The sequence below is a fragment of the Amblyomma mixtum genome, chromosome 6 (assembly GCF_055824585.1).
Source record: "Amblyomma mixtum isolate Tamu chromosome 6, ASM5582458v1, whole genome shotgun sequence".
In the NCBI taxonomy this organism is placed as follows: Eukaryota; Metazoa; Arthropoda; class Arachnida; order Ixodida; family Ixodidae; genus Amblyomma; species Amblyomma mixtum.
Window position 1 is genome coordinate 40,832,484 of NC_143017.1, and position 12,219 is coordinate 40,844,702.

The window sequence follows — 12,219 nt, forward strand, 5'->3', positions numbered from 1 at the left end:
ATAGTATTGTATATGCAGTGCACTGCACACAAGGGACTATAGGGTGAAATATAAAGTTCACAAAACACCTGATATGAATGAAATCATTCTGTAGTAATTCTTAACAGATATACTATATGCATATTCCTGTACCCTTAAACCGCACTTCTTGCATCAAATTCACAGTATACAATCATGATTTCTGTTTGTTGGACACCTAGTCCATCAGCCAAACTATACATATAGAGTCTGATGCACCCCTAAGTTTAAAGCTTGAGGTTGTGGGATGAGAGATATTAAAACTCTTGTTTCATCACCATGCAACCTAAAATCGCCTCCTGCACAGACAAATGGGCAATAATACACAGATATTATGCTTGCACTTCAGCAGTGTTGTTCATGGTTGATGAACACAAGCATCCATTACATCAAAGCTTTATTTCACTGCCACAAAAAAATACAATACTTAATTACTCGGAGGAAATTGAGGCTTTTATTTTCAAATATGACAGCTGTCTCTTAAGATGCTATATTTGATGTGTTAAGCTTTACCTTAACGCTTATCCGAAACTTTCAATCCTTTATTATCAAAACCATGAACTATACAGAAATGGCTGTGTCTAAATAAGTCGGAGGCCTTTAAGCAGACTCTTCAGTTTGAAGGATATCAGCCCTTTATCAAATTTTTCGTTTTGCAGCAGCAATGTCTGAACTAGTCCCAAAGTTTAGCCAAAAGCATGCGGATAAGAAAGGTCCAAAATGAAGTAGACAGCTAGGCACAAAATAAGGGCACTCTCCATAGATGAGCCAGGAGCCATGGCAATGGTGTTCTTCCTGGAGACGATCATTATCAGTCCGTCGTCAGTAATGATACATGGGCCTGGTACGGACCTGTCAGTGTTGCATCTCCCCTTTAATGCAAAAATAGTCCAGGCTATACGCAACAATTCATTGACTGCCTTGATACGATGATTTGCATGATACATTATTTCTAATGTAAAACAATAAATGCTCTTTTAAATTACTCAACGAGGATGCAAAAGACACTACTACATATGAATCACCATGTAATATTAGCCTAGACCCTTATATAATTCATAATTGAACTTTTTCTGTCATGCTAATTCGGCTTCAACAGCTGAACGATATCTGTAGCATCAAAAAGTGCTTTTGTGTCACGTGAGGCATGGAAAAACGTCAATGTAGTCACTGCTTCTTTGTTTTGATTTACTGCACTGCTGAAGTCAGCCTTCTTCAAGAACCACAATGACAACAAATGAGGAAGCAGTGATCATACTGCAGTTTTTTCACGTCTCACATGACCTGCAAGCACACACTGACGTCAGAGTCCTAATTCGGCTGTTGAAACCGAAACAGCACGAGAAAGAAATGCGATTATAAATTATTTATTGGTCGTAGGAGAACACAGGGTGGTAATTCATGCATAATAACGCCTCACACATCACCACAAGCAAAAAAACACGAATCAAAATGTTAAGTGTCTATAGATTTTTAAGCTCAATTTTAACTAAGACTGAAAAACATTAATCACTGTCTATCATGATTTCCATTCTGCATTCTTTTGAATGTATACCAGTGAACACTCATTTGAATGGCTATTTTCTATAGCAGTGGAAGAACTGAATGCTAGCCTCCATACATTCTTTGTCAAGAAAAATTCATCATTTATATTAAACAATATGAAAGGGGGTTCGCGTACTAGTGAACTCAGCTATACAGTTCACCAAACAGCTGAGCGGACGGCAGCAAAATCACAGTCAGTCTACACAGCCAGAGAGCTGGAGCCGCGCGCCGGCACACGTCGTCAACTTCTTCGTCTGCCATCGAGGCAACCTGAGGCGCATTCATAATAGTTCAGGCGCGTTCATTGTAATTCACTACAATGGCCCCGGGATGGAAGAGGAGCCATCCTGGCGACCTATGGTGATGGCAAGAGGAGCGGGTCGTAATAAGTCTTCAGGCGACTGACATGGAGAAGCTCACGGCCGCGACGACGCAAGTCCGAAGAGGGTGTAAGCGGCTCGACAATATAATTAACAGGGGATGTTGATTCGACGACGCGGTAAGGGCCATGATGTTCTCTGCGAAATTTCGAAGACTGTCCTGGTGTAGTGGAGGGGACCCAAAGCCAAACTAATGAACCTAGAGAGAAAGCGTGCGCGGTTTGATGGGCATCGTGTTCATGCTTTCGGCGACCTTGGGAGTCCGTGGTGAAAGAACGGGCCAGTTGGCGACATTCCTCGGCGTGCTTGGCTAGTTCGCAAAAAGGGGCGTGCATTCGGAGGCGTCCGGAGTGTACGGCAAAACCGTGTCCATTGTGGAGGACGGCTCACGGCCATACAACAGGTAGAATGGGGAAAATCCGGTGGTTGACTGGGTGGCGGTATTGTATGCGTACGTCACAAAAGGCAGCACAGCGTCCCAGTTAGACTGATCTGACGAGACGTACATGGTGAGCATATCGCCGAGAGTGCGATTAAAGCGCTCAGTCAGCCCGTTAGTTTGAGGGTGGTAGGCAGTGGTGGTCCGATGAATGATGCGACACTCTCTGAGGAGGGCTTCCACCACGTCCGAAAGAAAGACACGGCCTCGATCACTGAGCAACTCGCGCGGCGCACCATGGCGAAGAACAAAATTGTGCAGCAGGAAGTGGGCAACGTCACGAGCAGTGGCAGCGGGTAGTGCGGCGGTCTCTGCATATCGGGTTAGGTGGTCGACGCCAACAATTATCCAGCGGTTCCCAGATAACGTGTAGGGCAGCGGGCCGTAGAGGTCGACGCCAACACGATCGAATGGGCGAGCCGGGCACGGCAATGGCTGCAAGGGGCCGCTCGTACGGGGCGCGGGAGACTTGCGTCGCTGACAGACGATGCAGGAGCGGACGTATTGGCGAATGTACCCGTACATGCCCCGCCAATAATAACGTTGAGATATTCTTTGAAACGTCTTCAACACACCGGCGTGGGCACATTGTGGGTCAGCGTGAAACGAGGCACAGATCTCAGAACGTAAATGGCGAGGTATCGCGAGGAGCCACCGTCGACCATATTGCGTGTAGTTACGGCGGTAGAGCAGGCCATCACGGAACGCAAACTGGGGTGCCTGGCGGCGGAGAGTGCGCGAAGGCACAGCAGTGTGAGCGTTGGTCACGACGTCGATGATCGACGCAAGCCACGGGTCTTTGCGCTGTTCCGCAAGCATATCAGAGGTGGTAAGAGGCGATAGGACGGGTTCAGGCACGGATGAGCATGCAGCGGCGGTGGGCAGAGGAGATCGAGATAGAGCGTCGGCGTCCATGTGCCTGCGGCCAGAGCGATATACAACGCGGATGTCGAACTCCTGAAGGCGGAGAGCCCACCTGGCGAGGCGGCCGGCCGGGTCTTTAAGAGACGACAACCAGCAAAGCGCGTGATGGTCCGTGACGACATCAAACTGGCGGCCGTACAGATATGGTCGAAATTCCATGAGTGCCCAGACGATCGCTAAACATTCCTTCTCCGTAACGGAATAGTTGCATTCAGCCTTGCTGAGCACCCGACTCGCATACGCCACGATGTATTCCTCATAACCATCTTTCCGCTGAGTCAGGACAGCTCCGAGGCCGACGCCACTTGCATCAGTATGCACCTCGGTGGGGGCTCCCGGATCGTAGTGGCGAAGTATGGGCGGCGAGGTAAGAAGACGGCGCAGTGTGGTGAACGCGTCTTCGCATTCGGGGGACCAAGCGGACAGGTGGTTGTCGGTTCCAAGCAGTTTCGTGAGTGGCGCAATGATCGACAAAATTGCGGACGAAGCGCCGAAAATAGGAGCACAGACCGATAAAGCTCCGAAGCTGCTTCATTGTTGTCGGCTTGGGAAACTCCGCAACAGCGCGAAGTTTGGCCGGGTCGGGGAGAACGCCGTCCTTAGATACAATGTGACCCAAGATGGTTAGCTGCCGGTCGCCGAAGTGGCACTTCTTCAGATTAAGCTGTAGGCCGGCGTCAGTGAGGCAAGTCAGAACCTGCTGCAGGCGCGTGAGGTGAGTGGAAAAATCTACCGAAAAGACAACGATATCGTCCAAGTAACAGAGGCACGTATGCCACTTCAGCTTCCGTAAGACGTTATCCATCATTCTTTCGAATGTAGCTGGCGCGTTGCACAGGCCGAATGGCATAACGGTGAACTCGTGAAGGCCGTCGGGGGTAACGAATGCGGTCTTCTCACTGTCAGCGGCAGCCATCGGGACCTGCCAGTAGCCCGAACGCAAGTCAAGAGAGGAGAAGTATTCGGCGCCTTGGAGACAGTCAAGAGCGTCATCGATGCGGGGAAGCGGATAATTGTCTTTGTGGGTAATTTTGTCCAGTCGCCGGTAATCGACACAAAATCTGATAGAACCGTCTTTCTTCTTGACGAGCACCACTGGAGAAGACCAAGGGCTATGAGAGGGACGGATGACGCCACGGTGCAGCATGTCTTCAACGTGCTCACTTATCACTTGACGCTCAGCCGCAGACACGCGATAGGGGCGCTGCCGAAAAGGCGGGTAGGAGCCGGTCTCAATGCGATGAGCCACGGTTGATGTACGGCCTAAAGGCTGATGGGCTGCATCGAAAGCGAAGCCGAAAGTGTGGAGAAGGGCTGAAAGCTGCTGACGGTAGGTGGACGGAAGAGTATCGTCGATGGCGGCGCGGAAAAGTTCGTCAGGCTCAGGTTCAGTAGCGAGCTCGGAATGCATGGCGTTTAGAGAGAGACCGCTGGCTGCCTCATGGACATTAAGGGCAGAGAGAAGGCAGACAGGTTGAATGCAGCCAGGGGACTCACCAGGTAACAGGGTAAGGGCACACGGGGATGGATTGTAGAGTAGCATCTTCGTGACACCCCGCCGAACATCGAGGACAGCAGAAGGCAGCGGCAGGTTCTTCCGGCGTACAAAGGAAGCAGACGGCGTAAATAAAACGGTGTCATCCGACGCGGCACGGCACGACAGGGAAACAAGGGCAGATGCTCCCGGCGCTACTTCAACATCTTCAGCGATAGTGACCTTGAGTGGCAAGGGGGCAGAGGTTTCAGTAGTAAGCTCGTCAAACAAAGGAGAAAATTCAACTTCAGCGCGGGCGCAATCGATGACGGCGTTGTTGTGTGACAGAAAGTCCCACCCGAGAATTATGTCATGTGAGCATGAGGACAGCACCAACAATTCGACTGGATACAATATATCGTCAATGATGACTCGCGCTGTGCACAAGGCGAGAGGGGCAATGCACTGTTCACTAGCGGTGCGGAGCGAGAGACCCGTAAATGACGTCGTGACTTTGCGCAAGCGGCGGCAGAGTTTTTCGTGAATCACTGATACTGAGGCACCCGTGTCGATAAGCGCATGTACCGGCAGTCCGTCGACGATGACCTGCAGAACGTTGCGTGGGGAAAACGGAGGCCTTGAGCTTTTCGAACAGCGCGCAGTTCTTGCCTCCGGAACTGCGGATCTTAGTTTCCCTCTTCAGCGGAGGGAGGGCGACGGCGCATTGGTGACAGTGAGCGGCGGCGCGGTGATGGAGAACGTCGGGTCTCGTAAGCACGACGATCGGGGGCGTACGCGTCTAGCGGCGAGGATGGAGAAGCCGAATAAAACATCTGGGATGGATGCACAGGGGTTGAGATGGTTGGCGATGCCACCATGCGACGGCGACAGTGGCGGGCGACATGTCCCGGGTACCCACAGGAGTAACAGATGGGACGGTTATCCGTTGTGCGCCAAGGGTTGTAAAGCCGCTGCGGAGACGGCGAAGAAACCGGGGCTTGTCGTAGAGACGGGGCGGGGCGCAGGACGGGCTGACGAGGTGGAACAGTCAGGCGCTCGCTGCTTCTGCGTAGGTCATCCGGGCGGGTATAGGAGATGGTTGGGGATACTGAGCCTCGGCGTAGGTTAAGGGAGCAACCGAAGGGACTGGATGTGCAGTAGGAATAGCCTCGGCAACTTCATGGCGGATGACCTCCTGCAATGGCGCCACCAGAGGAGTCGCAGCGTCGTGACTGGAGGAAATCAACGAGAGCTGACGCGCAACTTCCTCCCGAACAAACTGCTTTACCTGCGGTGACAGTTGCGCCGGGTCGGTGTCATATGTGAGGGAAGCAAGCGATTCCTGCTGCGAGAGCGGAGAACGGGTGAGGATGCGTCGCTTCCGAAGTTCGTCAAGGTTCTGGCAATGAGTAATGACGTCGGCGACTGTGGTAGGATTGCGTGCCAGAAGCATCTGGAGTGCATCGTCGTCGATTCCTTTCAAAATGTTCTCAATCTTGGCGCGCTCAGACATAGAGGCATCAACTCGTGTGCACAGGTTCACAACGTCCTCTATGTAGCTGGTGAAATTTTCACCAGGCAGCTGCGCCCGACTTCGCAGGCGTTGTTCCGCGCGCAGCTTGCGCACCGCAGGCCTGCCGAATACATCAGAAAAATTGGACTTGAAAGCTGACCACGTGGGGATGTCGGATTCGTGGTTTCTGAACCATAGTTTCGCAACGTCCGAAAGGTAGAAGATGACGTTGTTGAGTTTGAGTGCATCGTCCCACTTGTTATGGGTGCTCACCCGTTCGTACGATGCCAGCCAATCCTCGACGTCATCGTCGCCGGTGCCACTGAAGAAAGCGGGATCACGCTGCCGCAGCGCTCCAGCGCACAGAACTGTCGGGGTGGGTGGGGCAGGACTGGGCACGGAGTCCTTAGGCATTGTGAGCGGCGGGAGAAGACGGCTGCGAAGGTCCAGGGCGTCAGACGACCGCAACCTCCACCAAATGAAAGGGGGTTCGCGTACTAGTGAACTCAGCTATACAGTTCACCAAACAGCTGAGCGGACGGCAGCAAAATCACAGTCAGTCTACACAGCCAGAGAGCTGGAGCCGCGCGCCGGCACACTTCGTCGTCAACTTCTTCGTCTGCCATCGAGGCAACCTGAGGCGCATTCATAATAGTTCAGGCGCGTTCATTGTAATTCACTACAAATAAAATAAACATGCACCACAGGTTCCTGCACATTTTCAGCCAAGTATTACAGAAATATCTATTATGCTGCTCAGGGACCCCAAATATTTCATGCATTTTAATTGTTGCTTAAGTCTATCAGCAGTAATTACAAAGGAAGCTGTCTTACCTGTATGATCACACAGAATTCAGAATTTTTTGGTCGAAGATACCCATCCAGCTCCACAAAATCTCCCCTGTGAAGTGCCTGCTGGACATCTCTTATTATCTTTCCATATCTTGCATTGTTGCTTTAAAAAGAATTTCTGCTTCAAGTGTAAGCTGCAAAAAAAAACACCAACTTAAGCACATATTTTACAGAAACTATTAATCGACCTTCGTAAGAAAACTGCCCATAATTTGCAAAGATATCAAAAATATTGACAATTTCATGAGTCTATAGGGACCTCACACAGAAAGACACCAAATGCAGAGATGCTAGGGCAAATTGCGAAATGCAGAATCTATGCTCTACCTTTCCTATTTTTACTTAAGTAAAGGTAAGGCCACTAAAATGATCCTGATACTGCCGATCATTACCTGTACAGATTACACTTCTGTAATGCACTGCATATATGCTGATTCATTTATGTGCTCCAGGGTAAGTTACATTGAAACCACATCCTTGTTTTCCAATGCAACTTGCAATAGCTCTTTACAGATGAAGGAATATGCAACTAGTGACATGCACTGAGAAAAGTGATCACTACCAGCAACAGAACAGTTTATCTTTACTCATAGGGAATGTGCTGAAGTGCTTTGCAGGTTGCATTGTGCTATGAAGCTTGCTCAAAATTCTTGACAAGAACCAAAAGCAAAATAGCATACTCTTACCACGTCTGCATTCAATAAGTAGGCAGGCAGCTGTTGTGGAGTCTCAGCCTTATGAGCCGCAAATGTTACATGCAGAAGGGCCTTCATTCTTGTCAGGTTCAAGTGTCCAGCATCAAACGCAGCATCTTGTAGTGCCTAAGTGTGAACAAAAACTTTTACAAAATTCATTCCAATGAGTATTGTTAGCAAAATCACACGCCAGCCGAAAAATGTGTGCACTGAAATCCAATGATTGTTTCAAGGACATTGCATATGATTGCAATGCCTTTTACGTCACTGCAAGGTCTTGTAATACCAGCGTAACATTTGAAGCTGTGCATTTTCATCATCAGGTATACTACTGAGGTAGAAACCATTTATTATAAGCAAAGAAAGGCTACTGTTACCTTCAATTCAAGCAGGGCATCATTTAGAGAAACAGCTGGCTGAGAAACATCAGCATTGTGAACAATAGATGCAGCAGCTACTTTCTTTGCATGCAGTTCTCTTGTTTTCTTTGCCGAGCTTACAGAGCTAATGAATTTGCACTGTGGGAAAACCATAATATGAAAAAGCTGAGTGCATCAATTTAGTGCTTACATTTCGTACAATCTTTTAAACATAAGTTCGGCAAAGGAACAAAGCATATTTAAAAAGATATCTTTATTTCACAAAATAGACCTCACATAAGCTTACATTATATTTACAGGAGCTTTCAAAATTTTACTCTTTTTCAAAAATATAATAATATAATATAATATAGTGATATTGCATGCAGTTATTCTTGCAATATCAAAAGCTTTTCAAATAACAAGCATATACTTTACCACATTTTCCTCATCGCCCTGACAACTGGTTCAATATGCCATTGCACGCAAAGAAATCACATTTATGTGGCGTCTACAAAACAGATCTGCGATTCGCAACGTATTTGCTACAACAGGAATGAACATATCTTAGTAAAGGAGCGCAACGGCACAAGGCCAAGGGAAGAAGCTGTGTCAGCGCTGTGTTTGTCCTCTTCTTCCCTTGGCCTTGTGCCGTTGCGCTGCTTTACTAAGATATGTCAGACCAACTCGCCCACCAGTTCATGTTGTACAAGGAATGAACACTAAACCAGATACCATACAACCAAACTTGCGCACGCTTACATTACCTGGACGTAAAGGCACAGGATCATTTTGCTCACCTTTTTGAAGCCGCTAACCTTTTAACGAGGGAAATATAAAGGGCGCTATTAGCTAGTATACATACATCAGAATAAGAACGATGCCTCAGGGCTTGTCGATCGACACCTTCTACGCTTGATATAGGCACAGATCGAGCTTAACGTAATTCGAAATCCAGAACTGAAATCCGCCCCGCACCGGCAACTTGCAATTCACAACCAAAACTATAGCGTATGGTCCATTTCGTTGCGGAACCCGAATTCGCAAGGTCCATGACGACCGCGCGTAAACCTGACCACACAAGTAAAAAAGCGCCCGGAACGCAACGGCCGTGAACGGCGCCGGCCGTGGAATTAGCAGCTCCTGCTACTTTAAACATAACCGCCGTACAACTGAACAGCATTCCTAATTGTACTGCGGTCATAGCTGACAAAGAATTTCTGGCAATATCTTTAGTAACCGAGAAGAGGATCCTGGCAGAACAGCGAGCGCTGTCCGCAAAACTGACAACGCCATTGCCCGCGTGCGTAGCGAACACGTGCACATTTCAATCTTCCAACCGTTGGTTCCTGCTCTAACCAACAGCCGCGGCATAATGACTAACCTAGCAGGAGCACAAAACACACATGCGCCACTAATTAACCTTACAGTAAATAAGAAAAAACCACCTACCTTTAGCAATTTTCAGCGATCCAAAGGAGACGGCGTCCTCTCTTGGCGGAAGGTACTCAAATATCGCGGCGTAGTGCGGAATACAAAATGAACGCAAAAATTAACGGAACTCGCCGCCAGTGGCGCGCGGGCGCCTGAGTTGACGAAGCGGTGGCGCTGTGGTCGTGTTAGTGGCTCCGAGAAAAAAATCTGTGCTCTCATAAGGGAGAAACTTTTCTTTACTATGGTGTTATGTTTTTCGGGCTCCTGCATGTCCGCGGCCGTCGGCGCGGGTCATGGCGGGTTTCGTTGCATGCACATGAACGTTAGTTGCGTCATACTACCGAGCTCCGTACGGGCTGTGTGTGCGGGCGGTGTTGACGACTTTGTGATGACGCGGAAGTAATTTCTGCCGTCTGGGCTCAGTAACATAAACTAACACTGCGTAGCACAGGGCTGTTCTAGCATTTTGCGGGCATCTAAATGCGCACTCCGCTGCCATGGTTCAGTGCCGCGATCTTGGAAAGAGCGTCAGTGGATCTTTAATATTTCTGCCGTTTCAAGCGTAATGGTCATGCATTTCAATCTTCCGGTCCCTGCTGCGCTTTAGGTGTGGGTATCGTGGTATACGTTTGAAATAAAAAGAAAACGACGGTCGCATTGACGGATGTGTAAAGCAACGGATTTGTACAATATTCAAGCTTTCTGCTGCAATGATATGGAACTTTTTCACTTTAGAGTCCAAACACGAAATGGATGTTTTAACATCCTATACTAAAATGTTACGAGAAGTTGCAAGACGCCCTGCTTATTGCGTATAGGTGGCCTTTTATGTGCTGTGGCCGTGGGTGCATAAAAGGCGTTTATAAGCTAGAGCACAATGTGACGCTCAAAGACGGTAAAAGGTCATCATATATCCCGCTCCTTGTTGAATGATTTCGCGCGGCAGACGTCCTCAAAACACTCAGCGAAAGCACGGGGCAAAAGCAATAATAAAAAATAGGCAAAAAAATGCGATGCTTCAAGAAAAATTTGCTGTGGTTTAAACTTTGGCTAACCATGGTAAGAAGCTAAAGCTTCCTTTGCATGGCTAAGTTCACAAACGCCACGCACACTGCCGAACGAATTGACGGTAAAGTGTCGATGAAATGCACGCGTAGCCGAGTCGTCACACTCGCTGAGTCTGATCACAAAGTAAGTGTTCCGGCGCTCCATCTGAGTTGAAACCATCACCGCGTCCAGTGCCGAAGTTGGAGAAGCCTCCGACTCTGCGTCGCTGGTTAGTTAAAAGGTTAGGTGGCCTCTCAGCAAATAATCAGTTTAGCCCGCCGCGGTGGCTTAGTGGTTATGGTGCTCGGCTGCTGACCCGAAAGATGCGGGTTCGGTCCGGGCCGCGGCGGTCGAATTTCTTTGGAGGAGAAATTCTAGAGGCTCGTGTACTGTGCGATTTCAGTGCACGTTAAAGAACCCCAGGTGGTCGAAATTTCCGGAGCCCTTTACTACGGCGTCTTTCACAGCCTGAGTCGCTTTGGGACGTTAACCCCATAAAACAAGCCAAACCAAACCAATAATCAGTTTAATCTCCACCTATCACGGTAAGGAGGTTGCTCACAGTCCGGTGGTGCTGTTGCCATCTGCCATGGTGGGCAGATTGTGATGACGTCAGTAGGTCACATGACCTCTCCCAACCAATAGGGGAAATTCAAGGATAAACTCACTGGCGCTGCTCGCTTGAAAACCTGGCGTAGTAAAGCTTTCGCTTCAAAAATTCAGTCCTGAACAGGAAGCGAACCCGGGACCACCATTATCGGCGGGACAGTCGCTCTTCCAACGAAGCTAACCGTGGCTATTGTTGATAGTAGGGCGAGGCCGAATCGATCCACAACTCTAAGTGAAAACGATTCTGGTGGCGTATATACAAATATAGCAGCGCATTGACCCATAACAGTATCCTCGTGGTGCATTACACTGCGGGGTGTAGACAAAGGTTGCAGTGCAGAAAATTCTGAAGCGTGCGGTCTGAGATCTTATGTGGAACGTGTGAGAAATAAGCGGATCAAAATAAGTTCAACAACCAGCAAGTTCCACTTAAACCTGCGTGGTTCGCTGCGGGACGGCCTGTTCCACATAAAGAAAAAAAAATATAAATGAAAAATTCTTATGGTTCCACATAATTAAGTGTGATCCAGATAAAATCCCCCTTCTTCCAGTGAAACTGGTGAGCTCACTCAGTTTATGTGGAACATAAGTGGAACCAGATTAAGAGTGTAGATCTTGTTAATGCATCCACTCCATTAAGTAGGCATCTTGGATTGCTTTCTTCAGACGTCTTCACTGCTATACGCCTATTCAAGGCCAGGAACTCATGTGCTTCAACTTGCGGCTCATGGCTGCACTTCGGGCCTTTGCTCAAAAGTTGGTTTACTTCACTAGGAAGCTCAACTTTCCCCACGACAGTCACTGGCCTCTTCGGCTGCATCTTGCTCTTCGTCACAGCAGTCCGCGTCACTTCGTTGAGTGTGTGGGCCCACCAATACTCCGTCATCCTTCCAATTAGGCGGCGAATTGCTTGGAGCTTGGTCTCTGCTA

The 12,219-nt window shown here is 48.7% G+C and overlaps 1 long non-coding RNA gene across 2 annotated transcripts; it reads right to left on the bottom strand.

Annotated features, from left to right (window-relative positions):
• Positions 1 to 7,194: 7,194 nt before the first annotated feature.
• LOC149338817 (uncharacterized) lies at positions 7,195 to 9,732 on the bottom strand. 2 transcript variants are annotated; one of them, XR_016283764.1, is made up of 3 exons: positions 9,652 to 9,732; positions 7,832 to 7,966; positions 7,195 to 7,279 (listed from the first exon to the last, which is right to left on the bottom strand). It is a non-coding gene; the product is annotated as an uncharacterized LOC149338817 (long non-coding RNA). The 2 variants fall into 2 exon arrangements; XR_016283765.1 differs by having other exon boundaries at positions 7,832 to 7,983.
• Between the last annotated feature and the right edge of the window lie 2,487 nt (positions 9,733 to 12,219).